Here is a 24,100-nt window from a genome sequence, read left to right on the forward strand (position 1 = left end):
ATTTCCTAGTCTGTAGCTTCTATTTTAATTTTGATGGGTCTTTTGTCAGACAGGGATTTTAATGCAACTAAATTTCTTAGAGTTTTCCTTTATTTTGTGGGGTATTTTGTACCTTGATTAAGATATTCTTTCAAACACAGAGATAATACATATTGTCTTCCAGAGTGTTTAAAATTTTACTTTTCACACTTGTGCCTTTAATAAATTTGAAACCAATTTTCAGCATGAAATGAAGGAAAGATGTAGTTTTACTGTTTTTCATACAGATAGCATTTTTTTTCCCCCACTGCACCATCCCCCTTCACTGATTTGAAAGTCGCATGTCATATACCAAGGTTTCATATAACTGTAGATCTGTTTTAGTTCTTGGTTCTGTTCTACTGGCTTATTTATATATCCCTGCCCCAGAGCCTTTTTAATTTTGATAATTTTAACTTTTTCAATATGTTATGCTATCTGGTAAGGCAAGTTCCTTCCCTTATATTTTTTAAAATTACCTTGACTATTCTTGGCTTCTTATTCTTTAATATGAATTTTAGGATTATCTTTTCAAAATTAATGAAACACTGCCATGGTTTGGAAAGGATTACACTAAATTTATGAACTGATTATAGAGGAATTATTATTTAGAATTTCCATATCTATCACTGTGGTTTATTTATTCATTTAGTTTCTCCTTTTAATAAAATTTTGTAATTTTGGGATGCCAGGGGTTCAGTGGTTGAGCATCTGCCTTTGGCTCAGGTCGTGATCTCAGGGTCCTGGGATCGAGTCCTGCATTGAGCTCCCTGTAGGGAGCCTGCTTCTGCTTCTGCCTCCACCTCTCTCTGTCTGTCTCTCATGAATAAATAAATAAATAAATAAATACAAATAAATAAAATCTTTTAAAATTTTTTGTCATTTTTTTCATAGAGGTCTAGAATATCTTTTGTGGGATTTTTAAATTGTCTTACAATATTTGTTAGTAGTATATGGGAATCCTTAAAAATTAAATTTTGTAATTAGTTGTTTATAATGTATAACAATTCTGTTTATCCAGAATAGGTAAATTCATAGAGACAGAAAGCAGATAGGTGGTTGCCAAGGGATAAGGTAGGGGAAAATGGGAAGTGACTGCTTATTGGGTATGAAGTTTTCTTTGAGGTGTTGAAAATGTTTTAGAACTTAATAAAAGTGGTGATTGTACAACACTGTGAAAGTCTAAATGCCTCTGAATTACACACATTAAAATGGTTAATTTTATGTCATGTGAATTTCACCTCAATTAAATAGCAATATACCAAATATTAAATATTTATTAATATTTATTTTTCAACTTCTTGGTTGTGCTAATCCTATTGGTTTTTGTGTCTGCTAAGTCTTCTTTTTTTTTAAGATTTTATTTATTTATTCATGAGAGACACACAGAGAGAAAGAGAGAGAGAGAGAGAGAGAGAGAGGCAGAGACATAGGCAGAATCAGGCTTCATGCAGGGAGCCTGACGTGGGACTTGATCCCGGGTCTTCAGGATCATGCCCTGGGCCAAAGGCAGCACTAAACCGCTAAGCCACCCAGGCCTCCCCTGCTAACTCTTCTAGTAACTTCTTCCTTGAGTAGTTTATGATTTTTACATTGTGGATTTTTCCAACTGTAGTTATATTTTTCATCAATCCTGAGGGTTGTGAAAGTGTTTTAGGAGCAGCCTTATTTTTGCTTTAGGTGAACGTATGACGAATCTCATCAGTCTAGTAGTCCTGTGTTACTTCAGCAAACTATATTCTGGGACTGGAAGCCAAAGAAGTCAGTTTTAAAATATCATCTTCTGTTTAAATGCGCCTTTAAAAGTTTAGTTGTATATTCTTAGAATTTGGGAAGTCCAAGCTCTTTAAAGAAAGTCTCTGAGAAAGCTGAATTGTTTGATCCTTTTGAGATGCTGCTAAGGATGTACTCACTGCAAATGGATGGGAACAACAGCAGGTAGCTCTGTGATGAGAGGAGTTCTTAATCCCTTCGATACTTCCCGGCAAAGAAATAAGTATTTGGACAAAAATATAGGCGGAGTTTTCAACTTGATGATTGGCATAATGCAGATACAGGGATTTTCATTTTCTTTGATTTTCCTTCAACAAAGGAAAAAAATTCAGAGTTACTAAAAAGGCTTTCTTTCATTACATAACAGAGTTCTTTCACTTGAGAGAATCAGCAAAAATATTCCATGGCAATAAGGGCTTTTTGTATTTATTGTAATTGCTTGGTAAACAGTGTCTGAGGAAATCAAATAGTTTGGGTCAAGAGATCATAACTAAGGCAACACCCAGTGGAAAAAAAAATCTTTTGTAGAATTTGTCTTGAAAAATTCAAGAAAATTCATACTTACAACTTAATGTGAATGTAGCAAAATGATTATTATTCCTACAGTACCCATTTCCTTTCAGTTATTGGCCAAAAATGTTAGCAGAGTAAAATTATGAGCATACTAGCAGACAGACACAGCTTTATGAGAAGTGTGCAAACATTAAGTAAACATTGGTTCTCTTATCATGATTTCCAGGGCTTGTCCTCCAGTACCCAACTTTGTACTTGAAATGAAAAGGGATTAAGGCAGGGGAACTTCTTTTTCAGTGTTGCCTATTTCACAGGGATGGCAAACAATGTAATATTTACCCAAAATAGTTACTCTTCTCTAACCTCCCAGGCTAAAACTTACTATTTATTTAAGATAATGTCTATAAATAACCCAGTAATAGCCTCCTCTTATTTTCCCTTAAGAACAGTGGTTCCAAAACTTTACCTTGGGTCCACCCCCAGAATTCTGCTTCAGTCATTTTGGGTGGGGCTCCAGACTCACAGTTCTAACAAGTTCCCAGTGTGGGGGGTCCAGGTGTTATCAGGTGGTGGGTTGTGGAACTCTTCAATCCTTGTCTTCTCCAAGGAAGGAATTCACTTGGAGAGACTCGACAGCATAAAGGTAAGCAAGGTTTTTTATTTGTTTTTTGTTTCTGTTTTTGGTTTTTTTTTTAGCAAAAAGTGACAGTACAGTCCAGAGACCGAGGAGTGGGCTGACATGAGGATGGGTAGTAGTGCGCTGAGTTTCTCACTGTGTTCTTTTATGGGGGTTTGTTTGGTCTCCTTCCTCTCATCTTGTTATTATCACTCCACACTTGGATCCGCCTTGGTTTCCTCTGCTCCAACGTTTTGCCCAAGTTTGTTAGTTATCTTTCCATGAGCGCCTAAGCCCAACTCAGGGGGTCGGGTCAAACCACAATGCAAATAGTATTATGATGATATTATAATAACCTGGCTTTACTAGCGGACAAGGTCTTTCTTTTTTTTTTTCTTTTTTTTTTTTTTTGGACAAGGTCTTTCTTAAGTGCACATGCTCTAAAGTTAGGAAAATCCTGTAGCTGGTTGTATAAATCAGTTGTATTAAGCCACAAAAAGAGTTGGTCTAGGAGGGGTGAGGCTGTGTCTGGGCAGAGATCAGTGGTCCCTGGCAATTGTCCATTTGTCATCCTCCTTTTTCCCCTCCTGTTCATATCTATCTAACTGCCTACTCTAACACAGGAACCATACTTTGACTGTCACAAGTCAGTGATTTTCAAACTTGATTGTACCTTAAGTACCTTGGAGAGCTTTCAAAAATTCCTAGTAACTGACTGCACTCCAGACCATTTAATCAGAATTCTGGGGTGTGTTGGGGGTGAGTCCTGGTATCAGAATTTTTAAAGCTACCCAGGTGATTCCAATATATGCACAAGCGGGGGACCTCTGCCTTACAGTCTGCTCACTGGCAGCTGGGTGCCTTTGACATAACGAATACCATTAAGCTGCCAGTGCACCTGGGCTAGTTTCAACAGCTCTCCATGAACTCCTCCCTGGAGTCAAAGTCTTGTGTAAAATGAGAAATAGGATAGCACTATGCAAATATAGAACTCTCATCATCAAACTTGCAGCAAACATTTTGACATATATGGATTTAACAAAGAGTAGAAATTTCTCCATGTGTCACTTGGTGCGAAACTAAAAATTAATTATTGGAGCTGAATTTTGCACAATGGTATAATGAAGAGGGAAAAGATACTCTTATTTTCAAAATGTCTTTTTGGATTATGCTGAAGCATTATGATATAACCCAGGATCTAAAAATTGACTTTTGTGAATATTTAGACTGTTTTATGGAGAATCAACTTAAAATGGGCAAACTGATTATAACTTGATTTTATTTAAGTATCAGTAGGTTTGTGTTTCTTTGTCATTGTTGAAGTCACTAGGAACTTTCTCATCAAAAATGGCCCCCTTGACATTGGCAGCTAATTGTAATATATAAAATTATAAATAAAAAAGTAGAGTTAGATGACACCATAGAACACTTAAAATTCTGAACATAAATGAGTCAAGAACTTATAAATTTTTTGATGACACACAGGACTTGAGTTTAAGAGAAGCCCTGGGTTTATGCACTTGCTTTATGACCTTGGAAAATTCACTTAAACTTTTTGATGCTGAGTTTTTTTTTAATCTTTAAATTGGAGTTAATGACACCTACTAATGAGTATTACTGGGAGGATGAAGTGAGATAATTATATGACAATGTTTGCTAAGTTGCAGAGTACTGTACAAAACAAATATATTATGTTCAAGATAAAACATTATTAGGATGATAGTTTATTTTTCAGCAAATGTTAACAAATTTCAGTGAAAATTCATTAGACTGCAGGACTTTTGAGGGTAGGGGTTATACACTTATAATTGTATCTTCACTATATAGCACAGAGCTGGGGATACAGGAAAAGCTAAATTAGTGATTGCTGAGTAAATCACCAACTAGACATTTTAGCTTAGTTCCTTTTTAGATCAGTAGCTCAAGTTTACATGAAAACAAGGTAGTAAGCTAGGGAACAAAACTTTTCATTGTGTGAATATAACCTATCTCTGAGGATTAAAGTTCTACCCTTTCCCTCATTAGCACCAGAATCTAACCTCCTTAGTTAATGGGATCAGACACAAATTTATACATGTGCAAGCTACATCTTTCCCTTTCATGCTGTGAGCACTCCTAATTTAAGAGCCAAACAACCAGTAGAGAAAATAACTTTTATGTTATCAGAGGGATAGGTAGTTGACATGTTTCATTGTTCCTTTTTTTTTTTTTTTTTTTTTTTTTTTTTAAATTTTTATTTATTTATGATAGTCACAGAGAGAGAGAGAGAGGCAGAGACACAGGCAGAGGGAGAAGCAGGCTCCATGCACCAGGAGCCCGACATGGGATTCGATCCCGGGTCTCCAGGATCGCGCCCTGGGCCAAAGGCAGGCGCCAAACCGCTGCGCCACCCAGGGATCCCTGTTTCATTGTTCCTATGGCCTAAACTGCTTTTCTGCAAAAATGAGTCAGTCAGTCGTGATTTACTAATCCTTTTAGGCCACGTAATTGAGAACATACACAAAATGAGCACCTTAGAATTCAGAGTTACTGATTTTTGTGAAGCGCTCATTTTCTATAGCACCTGGAAGATATTCAGGAACCAGAGAGAGACCCTGTATCATTATCACCTTGGGTGTTTATCTTTGTGATACTGAAAGCAAAAATATGGGTGTGGGGGGTGCAGGCAGGAGATCAAGCTGAGTAATATAGTTCTAAGCATATTGGGTATGGATAAAGTAGGGCTACAGAAACCTAATTTATGAAATTAGGAATAAGGAGTCTTTTATTTATTTATTTTTTTAATTTACTTTTTTATTGGAGTTCAATTTGCCAACATATAGCATAACACCCAGTGCACATCCTGGAAGTGTCCCCTTCAGTGCCCATTACCCAGGCACCCCAAACTCCCGCCCACCTCCCCTACTACTACTCCTTATTCATTTCCCAGAATTAGTTGTCTCTCATGTTTTGTCACCATCACTGATATTTTCACTCATTTTCTCTCCTTTCCCTTTATTCCCTTTCGCTATTTTTTTTATATTCCCCAGATGAATGAGACCATATAATGTTTGTCCTTCTCCAATTGACTTATTTCACTCAGCATAATACCCTCCAGGTCCATCCACATCGAAGCAAAAGGTGGGTATTTGTTGTTTCTAATGGCTGAGTAATATTCCATTATATATATATATATATATATATATATATATATATATATATATTCTTTATCCACTCATCTCTTGATGGACACCAAGGCTCCTCTCACAGTTTGGCTATTGTGGACATTGCTGCTATAAACATTGGGGTGCAGGTGTCTCAGTCTTTCACTGCATCTGTACCTTTGGGGAAAATCCCCAGCAGTGCAATTGCTGGGTCATAGGGTAGCTCTATTTTTAACTCTTTGAGGAACCTCCACACAGTTTTCCAGAGTGGCTGCACCAGTTCACATTCCCACCAACAGTGCAAGAGGGTTCCCCTTTCTCCACATCCTCTCCAACATTTGTTGTTTCCTGTCTTGTTAATTTTCCCCATTCTCACTGGTGTGAGGTGGTATCTCATTGTGGTTTTGATTTGTATTTCCCTGATGGCAAGTGATGGGGAGCATTTTCTCATGTGCTTGTTGGCCATGTCTGTGTCTTCCTCTGTGAGATTTCTGTTCATGTCTTTTGCCCATTTCATGATTGGATTGTTTGTTTCTTTGGTGTTGAGTTTAATAAGTTCTTTATAGATCTTGGATACTAGCCCTTTATCTGATAGGTCATTTGCAAATATCTTCTCCCATTCTGTAGGTTGTCTTTTAGTTTTGTTCACTGTTTCTTTTGCTGTGCAGAAGCTTTTTATCTTGATGAAGTTCCAATAGTTCATTTTTGCTTTTGTTTCTTTTGCCTTCATGGATGTATCTTGCAAGAAGTGGCTGTGGCCAAGTTCAAAAAGGGTGTTGCCTGTGTTCTCCTCTAGGATTTTGATGGATTCTTATCTCACATTTAGATCTTTCATCCATTTTGAGTTTATCTTTGTGTCTGGTGTAAGAGAATGGTCTAGTTCCATTATTCTACATGTGGATGTCCAGTTTTCCCAGCACCATTTATTGAAGAGACTGTTTTTTTTCCAGTGGATAGTCTTTCCTGCTTTGTCGAATATTAGTTCACCATAAAGTTGAGGGTCCACTTCTGGGTTCTCTATTCTGTTCCATTGATCTATGTGTCTGTTTTTGTGCCAGTACCACACTGTCTTGATGACCACAGCTTTGTAGTACAACCTGAAATCTGGCATTGTGATGCCCCCAGCTATTGTTTTCTTTTTTTAATATTCCCCTCGTATTCGGGGTCTTTTCTGATTCCACATAAATCTTGAGATGATTTGTTCCAACTCTCTGAAGAAAGTCTATGGTATTTTGATAGGGATTGCATTAAATGTGTAAATTGCCCTGGGTAACATTGACATTTTCACAATATTAATTCTTCCAATCCATGAGTATGGAATATTTTTCCATCTCTTTGTGTCTTCCTCAATTTCTTTCAGAAGTGTTCTATAGTTTTTAGGGTATAGATCCTTTATCTCTTTGGTTAGGTTTATTCCTAGGTTTTTTATGCTTTTGGGTGCAATTGTAAATGGGATTGATTCCTTAATTTCTCTTTCTTCAGTCTCATTGTTAGTGTATAGAAATGCCATTGATTTCTGGGCATTGATTTTGTATCCTGCCACACTGCCAAATTGCTGTATGAGTTCTAGTAATCTTGGGGTGGAGTCTTTTGGGTTTTCTATGTAGAGTATCATGTCATTGGCGAAGAAGGAGAGTTTGACTTCTTCTTTGCCCATTTGAATGCCTTTTATTTCTTTTGTTGCGTGATTGCTGAGGCTAGAACTTCTAGTACTATGTTGAATAGCAGTGGTGAGAGTGGACATCCCCTGTCTTATTCCTGATCTTAGGGGAAAGGCTCCCAGTGCTTCCCCATTGAGAATGATATTTGCTGTGGGCTTTTCGTAGATGGCTTTTAAGATGTTGAGGAATGTTCCCTCTATCCCTACACTCTGAAGAGTTTTGGTAAGGAATGGATGCTGTATTTTGTCAAATGCTTTCTCTGCAACTATTGAGAGGATCATATGGTTCTTGTTTTTTCTCTTGCTGATGTGATCAATCACATTGCTTTATGAGTGTTGAACCAGCCTTGCATCCCGGGGATAAATCCCACTTGGTCATGGTGAATAATCTTCTTAATGTATTGTTGGATCGTATTGGCTAGAATCTTGTTGAGAATTTTTGCATCTGTGTTCATCAGTGATATTGGTCTATAATTCTCCTTTTTGGTGGGGTCTTTGTCTGATTTTGGAATTAAGGTGATGCTGGCCTCATAGAATAGAGTTTGGAAGTACTCCATCGCTTTCTATCTTTCTATCTTTCCAAACAGCTTTAGTAGAATAGGTATGGTTTCTTCTTTAAATGTTTGATAGAATTCCCCGGGGAAGCCATTTGGCCCTGGCCTTTTGTGTCTTGGGAGGTTTTTGATGACTGTTTCAATTTCCTCCCTGGTTATTGGCCTGTTCAGGTTTTCTATTTCTTCCAGGTCCAGTTTGGGTAGTTTGTGGTTTTCCAGAAATGCGTCCATTTCTTCTAGACTGCCTAATTTATTGGTGTATAGCTGCTCATAATGAGTTTTCAAAATCGTTTGTATTTCCTTGGTGTTGGTGGTGATCTCTCCTTTTTCATTCATGATTTTATTAATTTGAGTCTTTTCTCTCTTCTTTTTAATAAGGCTGGCTAATGGTTTATCTCTCTATTAATTCTTTCAAAGAACCAACTCCTGGTTTTGTTGATCTGTTTCACAGTTCTTCTGGTCTCTAGTTCATTGAGTTCTGCTCGAATCTTTATTAATTCTCTTCTTCCGCTGGTGTAGGATCTATTTGCTGTTTTTTTCCAGCTCTTTTAGGTGCAAGGTTAGCTTTTGTATTTGAGTTCTTTCCAGTATTTGGGTGGATGCTTGTATCCATCCAAATATTTTTTACGATTGTATCTTCATTCTCATTAGTTTCCATGAATCTTTTTAATTCTTCTCTAATTTCCCGTTGACCCTTTCATCTTTTAGCAGGATGGTCCTCAACCTCCACGTGTTTGAAATCCTTACAAACTTCTTCTTACGATTTAGTTCTAGTTTCAAAGCATTATGGTCTGCAAATATGCAGGTCTTTTGGTATTGGTTAAGACCTGATTTGTGACCCAGCATGTGGTCTATTCTGGAGAAAGTTCCATGTGCACTTGAGAAGAATGTGTATTCAGTTGCATTTGGATGTAAAGTTCTGTAAATATCTGTGAAATCCATCTGGTCCAGTGTGTCAATTAAAACTCTTGTTTCTAAAAAAATAAATAAATAAAAAAAATAAAACTCTTGTTTCTTTTGAGATGTTGTGCATAGAAGATCTGTCTATTATAGAAAGCGCTGTGTTCAAGTCACCAAGTATAAGTGTATTATTATCTAAGTATGTCTTAACCTTGGTTATTAATTGATTGATATACTTGGCAGCTCCCACTTTTGGGGCATAGATATTCATGATTGTTAGGTCCTCTTGTTGGATAGATCCTTTAAAATATGAAATAGTGTCCCTCTTCATCTCTTACTACAGTCTTTGGGATAAACTCTAGTTTATCTGATATAAGGATGGTTACCCCTGCTTTCTTTTGAGAGACCATTTGAATGGTAAATGGTTCTCCAACCTTTTATTTTCAGGCTGTAGGTGTCCTTACATCTAAAATGAGTCTCTTTTCAACAGCAAATAGATGGGTCTTGCTTTTTTATTCAGTCTGAAACCCTGCGCCTTTTGATGGGGTCATTAAGTCCATTCACATTCAGAGTTACTATTGAAAGATATGAGTTTAGTGTCATCATGATACCTATTCAGTCTCTGTTTTTGTGGATTGTTTTCTTGGACTTCCTCTTTCTTATACAGAGTCCCCCTTAATATTTCTTGCAGAGCTGGTTTGGAGGTCACATATTCTTTCAGTTTCTGACTATCTTGGAAGCTTTTTATCTCTCCTTCTATTCTGAATGAGAGCCTTGCCAGATATTCTTGGCTGCATGTTCTTCTAATTTAGGACCCTGAATATATCCTACCACCCTTTCTGGCCTGCCAGGTCTCTGTGGAGAGGTCTGCTGTTAGCCTAATACTTCTCCCCATAAAGGTTAGGGATCTGTTGACTCTTGCTGCTTTAAGGATCTTCTCTTTATCTTTGGAATTTGCAAGTTTCACTATTAAAATGTTGAGGTGTCGAACGATTTTTATTGATTTTAGGGGGCATCTATCTCCTGGATCTGAATGCCTCTTTCCCTTCTCAAGTTAGGGAAATTCTCAGCTATGATTTGTTAGGAATAAGGAGTCTTGTTTTTAATTTGTTAAAGGTCTTTTATGAAATTAAGATCAAGAAATTTTAAAAGCAGACAAGTTGTCCCAAAGGAAAGAAAATTGAGGGAATATAAATTGGATGTAAGAATAATTTATTGATATTTGAAGGGATGGGAGATTTTATGTATAACCCATTCTCTGGTATTCTTAGTCCAGGTTTATCATCAACTGAATTGTGTACCCTCCACCTTCCCCCAGCCACATTCATATGTTGAAGCCCTAACCTTCAAAGTGAGTATATTGGGAGATAGGGCCTTTATAGAGGTAATTAAGTTAAAAGAGGTCAAAAGTGTGGGACCCTAATCCCATAGAACTACTGTCTTTATAGGACTGCTGCATACAGAGAAAAGGCCATGTGAAGACACATTAAGGAGGCACTATCTCCAAGTGAAGAGAGAGATCTCATCAGAGACCATCTCTACTGGCACCTTGATCTTGGACTTTTAGATTCCAAAACTATATATATATATTTACTATATTTAAAAAATATAAACTAAATAAAAAAATAAAACTATATATTTATATATATAAATTATATATAGTATATTAAGATATTATATATATATATATATATAATTTTTTTCCTGTTGTTTAAGCCACCCAGCCAGTGACATTATCTTATGACAGTCCCAGCAGACTAATTCAGTCCTGTCTTAGTCTGTTCATGTTACCATAACAAAGATACCATAGACTGGATAACTTAAACAGCAAACTGTTTTTTCTTAAGTTTTGGAGACTGCGAAGTCTAAGATCAAGCCATCAGCAGATCCCATGTGTTATGAGGGCCTGGTTCTTGGTTTATATATGGCAGTATTGCTGTATCTTCACGTGGCAGAAGGAGTGAGAGGGCTCTTTGGTAAGAGCACTCATCCCATTTATTAGAATTCCACCTTCATGATATAATCACCTCCAAAGGCCTCACTTTCTAATACCATCACATTGGGTTAGAATTCAGCACATGAATTTTGAGGGGACACAAACATTCAGTCCATAATAAAGGCTGTTATTTTTTACCTTTGAACAATAAATAAGAGGGTTGAGAATAAGGGGTAGTTGTAAAATAAAAAGGCATTTTAAAAAATTCTCTAACAGATGCTAACAGAAGGTAGCACAGAAGTGAGGATGAGAAGAATTACTCACTTTCTAGTCAGATAGCTTCAAAAACAAAAACGACACCATTGGTATTAATGGGGAAAGTAGCAGGAGAGCACCAGGAAACAGCACGGCAGTATGTCTTGGCACGTTGAAATCTCCATGCATTTAAGCTTAGCACAGTTCATCTTATGTAGGTACCAGTTGGAGATCAATCAGTACCAGTGGGATAGCTGCAGCCGAGGAGGCCTTGGTTGTTACTCACAGAGACAAGGGCCCAAACCCAAAAGAGAAAGGAGAACATGAGTAATTAAAAATTGATTAGGAGGTAGTTCAAGATGGCAACATAGGAAGATCTGAACTCACATCTTCCCATGAACACAAAAACTTATAGTTTTATATGGAACAATTCCCTCTGAAAAAGACATGAAAATAGTTGAATAGCTCCTCCACAACTAATGATAAAAGAGCCACATCTTGGTGGATAGAAGAGGCAGAGATGAAGTCTCACCAAACTCCCACTACCCCCTTGTGGCAACCCACCATTGGCAGTAATATACAAAATACAGGGCTTCTTCCTGAGAAGAGAGGTGTTTCTGCCCCACATCACGTACCCCAACCCTTAGGACCTACACTCAAAACTTCTGAAACCCAGGAGAACATAGGGCTATAGGGGATGGAGATTTCTTTCATAAAGGGCTCATGCATGAATTCACTAGCCCTGAAACCCAGCAGAAAAGTAGCAAGCAGCTAAACCACTTGTGAAGGAGATTCATTTTTTAACCTTAAGTTGTCTGCCAGAGGGGCAGAAGCCTACTGTGACTCTCTCCAAGGACATGTTTTACTTCTCCCTCTACTTTGCTAATGCCAGCATTAGTAGGAGCCCTTTTTGCATTCTCCTCCTAACCTGCCAGCACAGTGGGTATACCCACTTCAGCACTGCTCCTGGGCCCCACTAAAGCTGCCAGTTTTTACAACTGTTGCCAAGGGGACACTTCCAGACTCCCTGGTCTGGAGTATAGCAGGATCTACAATTACTGTCCCATATAACTATATATTTGCATACCTTAAAAGTGGTTGCCTATGGGATTAGCTTCCAATCAGCCTGAGTTAGGTGCTGCCTGAGATCCTTCCTTCTGTAACACAGATCTTGGCACACAATTGAGCCCTATCAATAACTGGGACCTATCAGAAATAAATCAGGCTGCTTAGGCAATCAAAATATTTGAGAGACAATCAAGAGCTAGGGCACATTTCAATGATAAGATTTATCCCCCCCCCTCCCCCCGCCAAGGACCACTCCTTCAAGACTGGGAGAGACAGAAGTTTTGCTTAATACATAGAAAAAAACCACAGGGGATGCCTGGGCTCAGGTTGTGATCCCGAGATCCTGGGATCAAGTCCTGCAGCAGGCTTCCCTCACGGAACCTGCTTCTCCCTCTGCCTATGTCTCTGCTCCTCTCTCTGGTCTCTCATGAATAAACAAATAAAATCTTAAAACAAACAAACAAACAAAAAATAAACACAGAGTCAGGCAAAATGAAGAAACAGAGGCATCTATTCCATATGAGAGAATAAGATACAATACCCAAAAAATCCTTAATGAAATGGAGATAAGTAATTTTCCTGATGAAGAACTCAAAATAATCATCATAAGATGCTCACCGGACTTGGGAGAAGAATAGATGAACACAGTGAGAACTTCTCAAAAAGATATAAAATATAAGAACATACCAAACACAAGTCATAGGCATGAAGAACACAGTAACTGAACTGAAAAATATACTAGAGGGTTTCAAGAGCAAACTAGATGAAACAGAAGAAAGAATCACTGACCTAGAAGAAAAGTAGAACTTAACCAAAGCAGCAAAAAGAAAAAAATAATTTAAGAAGTGAGGCTAGTTTAAGCAATCTGTAAGATAATGTCGAGTGGAACATTCACATTATAGAAGACAGAGAGAAAGGGGCAGGAAGTATATTTGAAACAATAAAGGCTGAAAACTCACCTGATCTGGGGATTAAGATCAGACATACAGATTCAGGATGCCTAGAAAGCTCCAAATTAGGTGAACCCCAAAAAGTTAATATCCAAAATATATAAAGAATTTATACTATTCAACAACAAAAACCAAATAATCTGATTAAAACACAGAGGACCTGAATAGACATTTTGCCAAAGACATACAAATGGCCAACAGACATATGAAAAGATGTTTAACATCACAAATCATAAAAAAAAATCACTAATCTTCAGGGAAATGCAGATCAAAACCACTATGAGATACCACCTTATATCTGTCAGAATGGCTGGAAACAAAAAGTTAATAAACAAATGTTGGTGAGAATGTAGAGAAAAAGGAACCTTTGTATGCTCTTGGTGAAAATGTAAATTGGTGTGGTCACTGGGGAAAACAGTATGGAGGTTCCTCGAAAAATTCAAAATACAAATACCATATGATCCAGTAATTCCAGTACTGGGTATTTACCTAAAGAAAACAAAACTACTAATTTGAAAAGATATATGCACCCTTATTATTATTGCAGGATTATTTACAATAGCTTAGATATGAAAGCATCTCAAGTGTCCACAGCTGGGTGAATGTATAAAAAAGTTGTGGTATATGTATAATGGAATATTACTTAACCATAAAAAGGGATGAGATCTTGTTATTTACAACAACATGGATGGACCTAGAAGGTGTTATATTAAGTGAAATAATTCAGAGAAAGACAGATACCATATGATTTTACTTAAATGTGAAATCTAAAAAAAAAAGAAAGAAACAAATCTATCTATAAATAGAAAAAACTGATGATTTCTGGGTATGGGGTGGAGTGAGGGGAGAGGGAAAATGGATGGTGGGAGTGGGAGATACAGGCTTCCAGTTATGAAATAAGTCACAGAGGTAAAAGGTAGAGCATGCAGAGAATAATCAATGGTATTGTAATAATGTTGTAGTATGATGAGAAATGGTAGCTACACTTGTGGTGAGTATAGCATAATGTATAGACTTGTTGAATACTATGTTGTACACTTGAAACTAATGTAATCAACTGTACTTTAATAAAAAATGATGAACCCAAAGGGACTCACACCAAGACACATTATAAATAAAATGTCAAATTTTAAAGATATAATCTTCAAAGCAACAAGAGAAAAGCAACTTATTATATATGAGGAAATTCCCATAAGACTATCAGAAAATCTCTCAGCAGAAACTTTGCTGGCCAGAAGAGTGTGGCATTATATATTCAAAGTGCTGGTTGATGAATGCAAACTTCTAACCAAGAATACTGTACCCAGCAAGGTTATCATTCATAATTGAAGGAGAGATATAGAATTTTCCAGACAAGCAAAATTTAAAGTTTATCACCACTAAACTGGTCTTATGTGAAATGTAAAAGAGAATTTTTCAGGCTGAAAAGAAAGGACACTAATTAGTAACAAGAAACATATGAAAGTAAAAGTCTCACTGGTAAAGGTAAATATAGTAAAAGTAGGGGACTAATCACTTATAAAGCTAGTATGAACGTTATAAAAAATAAGTAGTAAAGATTAACTACAATAGATGATACACATAACAAAAAGATATAAAATGTGATATCAAAAATATAAAACATGGTGGAGAGGGAAAATGTAGATTTTGGGGGGATGTGTTCAAACTTAATTTGCTGTCAATTTCAGACCATATATATGTATATATGGTGGAAGTAGGTGGATATATATATATATATATATATATATGCTATTATATGTGAGCCTTGTGATAACCAAAAGCAAAACCCTATAGTAGATACACAAAAGGTAATAAGAAAGGAATCTAAGCATAACACTGTAGAAAGTCATCAAAACACAAGGGAAAAGAGCAACAGAAGGAAGTAATGAAGGAACTAGAAAATAGCCAGAAAATAATTAACAAAATGGCATTATGTGCATACCCGTCAATAGTTACTTTAAATGGAAATGGACTAATTTTTTTATCCAAAAGATCCAGAGTGGCTGAATATATAAAAACAAAACAAAACAACCCCAACTATGCGCTGCCTACAAAAGACCAATTTCAGATGTAAGGACACACATCCACTGAAAGTGAAGGGATGGAAAAAGTGTTTCATGCAAATGATAACCAAAAGGAGGTTGAAAATAGCTATACTTACATCAGACACAATAGGCTTTAAAACAAAGGCTGTAATAAAAGACAAAGATGGGCATTACATAATGATAAACCCTTCCAAAAAATATAACATTTATAAATATATATGCAATCAGCAAAGGAATACCTAAATGTTTTATATATTAACAGACCCAAAGAGAGAAATTGACAGCAATTAAATAATAGTAGGTGCCTTAATATCCCACATGCATCAATGGATAGATCATCCAAACAGAAAATCAATAAGGAAACATTGACCTTAAATGATACATTCTGCCAGGTGGACTTAACAGTTACATATATGCCATCCAATAGCAGCAGAATGCATATTTTTAAGTACATATGGAACATCCTCCAGGATATATCATATATTAGGCCACAACCAAGTCTCAATAAATTTAAGAAGGTTAATATCCTATCAAACATTTTTTCTGAACCCAGTGGTATGAAACTAGAAATCAATTACAGAAGGAAAAATCACAAGTAGGTGGAAATTAAATAGCATGCTATTGAACAACTAATGGATCAAACTGAAATGAAAAGAGAAATGAAAAAATCTTGAGATAAATGCAAATGGAAATATAACGTATCAAAATCTATGGGGGTGCATGCAGAAAAAAGTAGTTCTAAGGGGGAAGTTTATAGCAATACAGACCTACCTTAGGAAACAAGAAAACCCTCAAATACACAATATATATCTAAAGGAGTTTGAAAAAGAACAAACAAATCCCAAAGTTAATAGAGGGAAAGAAATAAAGATCAGAACAGAAATAAATGAAATAGATACTAAAAAGACAATAGAAAAGCTCAATGAAACTACGAGCTCATTCTTTGAAAAGATATACAAAACTGACAAATCTTTAGATTCGTTGAGAAAAAAAGAACATTCAAATAACATCAGCAATGAAAGAGAAATTACAACTGATATAAAAGAAATATGAAGGATCATAAGAGACTACTATGAACAATTATATGTCAACAAATGTGACAAGCTAGAAGAAATAGTTAAATTCTTAGAAACATACAATTTTTTAAGAATGAATCATGGGGAAAAACTGAATAGATTAATAGTTATGAGATTAAATAAGTAATCAAAAAACCTCCCAACAAACAAATGTCCAGGACCAGATAGCTTCACTAATGAATTCTACCAAACATTCAAAGATTTAATACCTATCCTTCTCAAACTCTTCCAAAAAATTGAAGAGGGCGGGGGGATATATCCAAACTCATTTTATGAGACCAGCATTATCCTGATACTAAAACCAGTCAAAGATACCACAAAAAAGGAAAATTACAAGCCAGTATCACTGATAAACATAGGTGCAAAAATTCTCAAGAAAATATTAGCAAACTGAACTCAACAATATATTAAAAGGATCATATACCATTGTCTGGTGGGATTATTTCAAGGATGCAAGGAGTCACAAATCAGTCAACATGATAAACTACATTAACAAAATGAAGGGTAAAATGAATATAATCATTTCAGTAGATGCAGGAAAAGCATTTGACAAAATTCTGTATTTGTTTATGATAAAAACTCTCAACACAGTGGGTATAGATGGAATGTACCTCAACATAAAAAAGGCCAAATATGACAAATCTACAGCTAACATTGTACTCAACAGTGAAAAACTGATTTTTTCCCACTAAGATCATAAATAAGACAAAGATTCCACCATCACCACTTTTATTGCACATAGTATTGGAATTCCTAGCCAGAATAATCAGGTAGGAAAAAGAAATAAAAGGTGTCTAAATTGGAACAGAGTAAGTAACACTGTAACTATTTGCAGATAAGATGATCTCATATATAGAACAGCCTAAAGACTCTACTCAAAACTTTCAAGGTCTGTACACCAAAAACTATGAGCCAATAATGAATGAAATTGAAGAAGACACAAATAAATGGAAACATATTCCATGCTCATAGATTGGAAGAGTTAATATTATTAAAATGTCTGTATTACCCAAAGCATTCTACAGATTCAGTACAGTCCTTATTAAAGTGCCATTGACATTTTTTGCTGGAATAGGACAAATAATCCTAAAATTTGTATGGAACCACAAGACCTCAAATAGCTGAAGCAATCTTGAAAAAAACAAAGCTGGAGACATCAAACGCCTTGATTTGAAACTATACTGCAAAGCTATAGTAATCAAAACAGTATGGTATTGGCATAAACAGAAACATAAATCAAAGGAATATAAGAGAAAGGCCAGGAATAAATCCATGCATATATGGTAAATTAAGTTATGACAAAGGAGGCAATGATATACAATGGGGAAAGGACTCTCTCTTTAATATATGGCATCATCAAAACTTGACAACCACATGAAAAGAATGAAACTGGAACACTACACCTTATAACATACACAAAAATTAACTCAAAATGCATTTAAGACTGAATGTAAAGACCTGAAACCATAAAACTCCTAGAGGAAAACATAGGTGGTAAGATCCTTGACATTGATCTGGGCAATAGTAGCTTGGACATGACTCCAAAGGGAAGAGCAACAAAAGAAAAAAATAAACAAATGGGACTACATCAAACTGAAAAGCTTTTGCACGTTGAAGGAAACTATCAACAAAATGAAAAGTCTAATTACTGACTGGGAGATTTCTGCAAATCATATATCCAATAGTTAATATCCAAAATCTTTAAGTAACTCACTCATATAAATCAATAAGAAAAAAGACAATTTGATTTAAAAATTGGCAGGAGATTGGAATAGATATTTTTCCAAAGAAGATATACAGATAGTCAACAGACACATGAAAAAAATGCTCAGTATCACTAATCATCAGGGAAATATAAATGTAAACCTCAATGAGATATCACATCACTTTTGTCAGAGTGACTATTATCAAAAAGACAAAAAGTGTTGCTGAGTATATGTAGCAAAAGGAACCCTTGTGCCCTTTTGGATAGAATGTAAATCAATACAACCAGTATGGAGAACACTGAGGCTTCCTCAAGAAATTAAAGATAGAACTACTCTAAAATCCAGTAATTCCACTTCTGGATATGTACTCAGAAATTAATAAAGAAAATGAAAACACTGATGTGAGAAGATATATGAACCCTTATGTTCATTGCAACATTATTTACAATAGCCAAGAGATAGAAACAACCAAAGTGTCCATAGATAGATGAATGGATAAAGATGATGTGATATCTATACATACATACATAATGGAGTACTACTCAGCCATTAAAAATAAAAGAAATCTTGCCATTTGTGACAACATGGAGGGACCTTGAGTGTATTATGCTAAGTGAAATATGTCAGAGAATGAGAAATACATTATGATTTTTTAGATTACAAAATAAATGAACAAATGAAACAAAACATAGATACAGAATACAGATAGGTGGTTGCCAGAGGAAAGGGGTAGAGGTATGTATGAAATGGGTTAAGGTGATCAAGAGGCACAAACTTCCAGTTATAAAATAAGTAAGTCATGGGAATATAATGTACAACATGGTGACTATAGTCAGTAATACTGTATTGTATATTTAAAAGTTGCTAAAATAGTAGATATTGAAGGTTAGCATGGGCAAAATAATGTTTTATAATTCTGTCAAGTGATGGAGAGTAACTAAACTTATTGTGGCAATCATTTTGCAGTATATACCTACATAGAGTCATTTTGTTGTACACTTGAAACTAATAGGGGTAGCCCTGGTGGCTCGGCGGTTTAGCGCTGCCTTCCGCCCCGGGCTGTGATCCTGGAGACCCGGGATCGAGTGCCATGTTGGGCTCCCTGCATGGAGCCTGCTTCTCCCTCTGCCTGTGTCTCTGCCTCTCTCTCTCTCTCTCTCCTTATGAATAAATAAAATCTTTTTAAAAAGAAACTAATATAATGTCATATGTCAATTATATTTCACTAAAAATGCAATTACTTTTCCTGAGCACCTATGAGACACCTCCTGGAAACTCCTAAAATAACTGGAAGAAGAAAATTTGAAATGATTTTGAAGACTTGTAGTAATAAGTGTGAATTTATTTCTTTAACTTAATGGAATAATGTCATGGCACATACAGAATGGCAATATTAACATAAATGATGTAGAAATTGGCATCAGGAAGAAACTAATCTTTGTAAGATGCCTACTAAATACTAGGCAGTGGGCTATTATTTGATTTATGTCTCATTTTTTTAATAATAATTCTGCAAGTTGGGCAGCCCTGGTGGTTCAGCAGTTTAGCGCCTGCCTTCAGCCTGGGGCGTAATCCTGGAGTCCTGGGATCAAGTCCCATATCAGGCTCCCTGCATGAAGACTGCTTCTCCCTCTGCCTGCTTCTCCCTCTGCCTGCGTCTCTGCCTCTCTCTCTCTCTGTCTCTTGTAAATAAATAAATTCTTTTAAAAAATACTTCTGCAAGTTAGTATCCTTGTCCTTATTTTTCAGATGAGGAAATTGGGCCTCAGAGAGGTTATGGAATTGATCCAGGATCACCTAGGGACTGTTTCTGAAAACTGGAGTACATAGTAGATGTGTTTGACTATGAAGTCCACATATAACATACTGGTATTCATAACCTGTTAAAATTTCTGAGCTTTTTGTTTTAATTGTTGTATATAGAGGAAGAAATATCAATAGTTGTTTTAAGGTAATTTAAAGATAATGCAAACTGTTCCATGTCCCCTAAACTGTTTACCTACGCCCAGTGTCACTGACCAGTATATTAACATTATTGTTGTTCCTTCATTTGTGGTATAATGGAGCTTTTGCTGTGTTTTAGGCACTGAGGATATAGTGATAAATAAAACAGATATAGCCGCTTCCAGTTATGGAATGAACAAGACACAGTAATAAGATATACCATAAGGAATATAGCCAATGGTATCATAATACCATTATACAGTGACAAATGGTAGCTATACTTGTGGTGAACACGAGCTAATGTATGGAGTTGTTGAACCACTATGTTGTATATCTGAAACTAAAGTAACATTGTGTGTCAACTATACTCTAATTTTAAAAAAGGAGACAGAGCCTGTCCCTTATATAGTTTGGAAATATTAAGCAAATTATCACATCAATAAAATATGTAATTGAGCATAGTGATAATTGCTGTAAAAAAAGGCCAGAGGGGGCATGGAAAAATAATAGAGATGAGATTTAGGTGGAGAAGAAGGAAAGACTTCTTTATAATATTGATATCTAAGAAAAGACATGATAGATAGCTAGGGTCATTTAAGTAAAGCTTTGGGAAAACTCAGCTCCAAGCAGGCAGAGAGAACACATAAGGAAACACAGGAGAGAACAGACTTCACTTGTTTCAGGACCAGAGTTAAGGTCAGTGTGGTTGGAATATAGCATAGAGGAAAGTTAAGGCTCCAGATGGAAGCAGGGGCTATGTTATTTGGGACGATAGAAGTCCTTATTAAGGGTTTTTATCCTTAATATTTTTATCCTTAATATTTTTAATCCTTAATATTTTTAATATTTTATTCTAAGTGTAATGTACCTTGAAAGAACATTGAAGGTTTTTGAGCCAGGGAGGTAGATGGAGTATATTTGATCACACTGGCTATTGCATGAGGAATGAATTGGAAGGGGGTGAGAGAGGAATTGGGCAGCAAGTTAGGAAGGAGAAGTTGGCAAGAGAGATTGACAAGGGATACCAGAAAAGGAAGAAGATAATGCAAACTAAAGAAATCAACTCCTGAAAAAGGCAGGTGTGGTATACTGCCAAAAGGAAAGGACAAAAGGAAGTGAGAAACTGAAACCATCTATGTCATCTAAGCTGAATAAGGATAGGAGCACTTGGGTGGCTCAGTTGGTTAAGCATCTTACTCTTGATTTTGACTCAGGTCATGATCTCAGGGTCATGAAATTGAGCCCCCAGTCGGGCTCCATATTCCACAGGGAGTGTGTTTGAGATTCTCTCCCTCTGTTCCTCCACACCACTGTGTATGCTCTCTCTCTAAAATAAATAAATAAATCTTTAAAAAACTGAACATGGATATGGATAGAAGTGAAGACTAGAAGAGCTGGTAGGAGAAAGTGAAGGATTCCCTGTGGCTGAGGACTGCTGAAGGACATGCAAGTTAACATCCCCAAAATAAATAATCAGTCAGGAAATGGGCAGAAGACATGAATAGACATTTCTCCAAAGAAGACCTACAAATGACTAATAGACACCTGAAAAGATGCTCCCCTTCACTCATCATCAGGGAAATACAAATCAAAACCACAATGAGATACCACCTCACACCTTTCAGAATGGCTAAAATTAACAGGTCTGGAAACACTGATGTTGGCAAAGATGTGCAAAAGGGGAACCCTTTTACACTCTTGGTGGGAATGCAAACTGGTGCAGCCACTCTGGAAAACAGTATTAGGTTCTTCAAAAAATTAAAAGTAGAACTACCCTATGACCCAGCAATTGCACTACTAGGCATTTATCCAAAGGATACAAAAATGGTGCTTTGAAGGGACTCATGCACCCCAATGTTTATAGTGGCACTATTTAAAATAGCCAAATTGTTTACAAATTAATCTTTGTTTTTGGCAGTATTAATTATGAAAAATATGTTATACTATGAAGAAAACCTATTCCATATAGGCAAGTAAATGTACAAAACTTTCAGGGGATACTAAAGATAAATTTTACTTACGTAAAATGGTAATTTCAGATGGATTGCATAGTCCACATGCCCTTGCTCTTATTCTCATTCGGTGAGAGTTTCGAGAAAAATCAGTGTAGATAGAATGGAGTAGCAATGTCTGTGTTTCCACATACAATATAATTAGCCTATTAAACTGATTTTAATGATAATATGCTTACTCTATAATCAGTTAAAACTCCACTTCAATGAGATCCTATTAGAGCAGTGCCTACCTTTATGTAGAAGGAATGAGTGAATGATGTAAGACATATCACCTTTTTCATCTCATACCCATGTACCACTCAGACAGACTGTCTGGTTACTGTGGCAATAAAAAGTATTGAAAATTCATCCTGATAAAAAGAATATTTTAAGACATACAGTTTTTTCCTTTGATCTTTATTTGCTGTTCGAGCTGATGATCAAACTAGTTTGCCATGTAATAACCAAGACAGGTAGTATTGTCTTTACTAATGGCACCTGTACATGTAAATTACCTTGCCAAAAATAAATAATAATGCAAAAATGAACAAACGTCGTTACACATCATGCATAACAGGATCAAAATGAGTTGCTAGTTCATTCCCTACTACATTGTTTCCAAAGATCTTAGTTGGGGAGGGACTCTGAGTTTTCAAAAGAATGCTCTTTCAAGGATTTCTACCTGTTATTGACTAAAAAACAAGATTCACATAAATAATGTGTTTTCCTTTCTTTTCTTTTGGAGGAGGGGATGGAATGAATTTCATGTTCAATTCAGAATTTATTATGCACTTATGCTTTAGTGACAAAGGAATTTAATGTCATAATAGATATGATCTCTACATTTTGTTCCAGAGTAGGGCATTTACTGAAATTAAACTATGAATTCCAAATGTGTAAACACATTTTAGGAGTTTTATATAACTGTCCTCCTGCTCTGCTTGCTTATTGGTATTTATGTCTGCTAACTCCTGTTAATTGGTTAATGTTTGTAAAGTGCTTTTGAGATGAAAAGCTAATGATACTGTACTGTAGGAGGGTGTGGGTGGCTGCCGTGACAGCTTGCTGAGGGCGTATGCTGGGGATTTGACTGTGAGGGCTTGTCGTGGACTCTGGGACAATGAGGAATCCCTAAAGAGTTCTATGTTCCTGTTCCCCAAAGACTTTTGTGTTCAATTCTCCTGGTATTGCTAAGTCAGTCTGGACATAATAAATTCATCAGTCTTGCAAAGCTTTGCGAAGGGTCTTCAAAGACTTTTTACCCACTTTACCACTAGTTTGCTCTAAGGCAGTTGGACCACATCTATATTCCATTATGAAGGAAACCATAATAATAATAATAGGAATACTTTAAAAGTTCAAAAAAGCTGTTGCTCTTAAAAATTAGGAGCATATGTTTTATTATTGTATCTTTTTCCTCTGCAATTATAAGCTTAATGGGAACTGCATTTTTATTTCTTTATTTTCATGTTTTTAAAGGTAGACATATAGTTGTCAAAAGTTGGCTAAGAAAAACACAATTGTGAAATGATAAAATTTCCACCTATTTCTACCACACACCTAAGGGAAGAAAGGGAAGTTAGACAGTTAAAGGGAAGAAAGACAGTTTTTAAAAAATTGAAATTGAAATTAAAATTAATTTTTTACTATAATTACTGAATTTTCTATAACTCCATAGGAATTGTATTGAGAGTTACTATGCATTGAACATGGGAATTTATTTTCCTTTTAAATAATAAATATTAAATAAAATGACAATTTTGATTTTGTTGGCTTATAGGCCTGTTTTTTTGTAAGTTCTATTTCTTGTTTTTCCTGGTTCTCTCTAATTTTCATATTAGCATTTCATAGTCACAACACTGGTTCACCTGCCTGACATCACAGCTCCTCTGGGGGCTCTCTCCTGGGGTTTGTACCATTGGTCCGATAGGGGAGAGTGGCATCCAGAG

The 24,100-nt window shown here is 36.0% G+C and overlaps 1 long non-coding RNA gene across 1 annotated transcript; it reads right to left on the reverse strand.

The window, feature by feature from the left end:
• Nucleotides 1-1,254: 1,254 nt before the first annotated feature.
• LOC144315521 (uncharacterized) lies at nucleotides 1,255-22,290 on the reverse strand. The gene is made up of 4 exons (XR_013381237.1): nucleotides 22,179-22,290; nucleotides 15,548-15,576; nucleotides 11,438-12,574; nucleotides 1,255-2,099 (listed from the first exon to the last, which is right to left on the reverse strand). It is a non-coding gene; the product is annotated as an uncharacterized LOC144315521 (long non-coding RNA).
• Nucleotides 22,291-24,100: the final 1,810 nt, after the last annotated feature.

The sequence above is a fragment of the Canis aureus genome, chromosome 6, assembly GCF_053574225.1.
Source record: "Canis aureus isolate CA01 chromosome 6, VMU_Caureus_v.1.0, whole genome shotgun sequence".
NCBI lineage: Eukaryota > Metazoa > Chordata > Mammalia > Carnivora > Canidae > Canis > Canis aureus.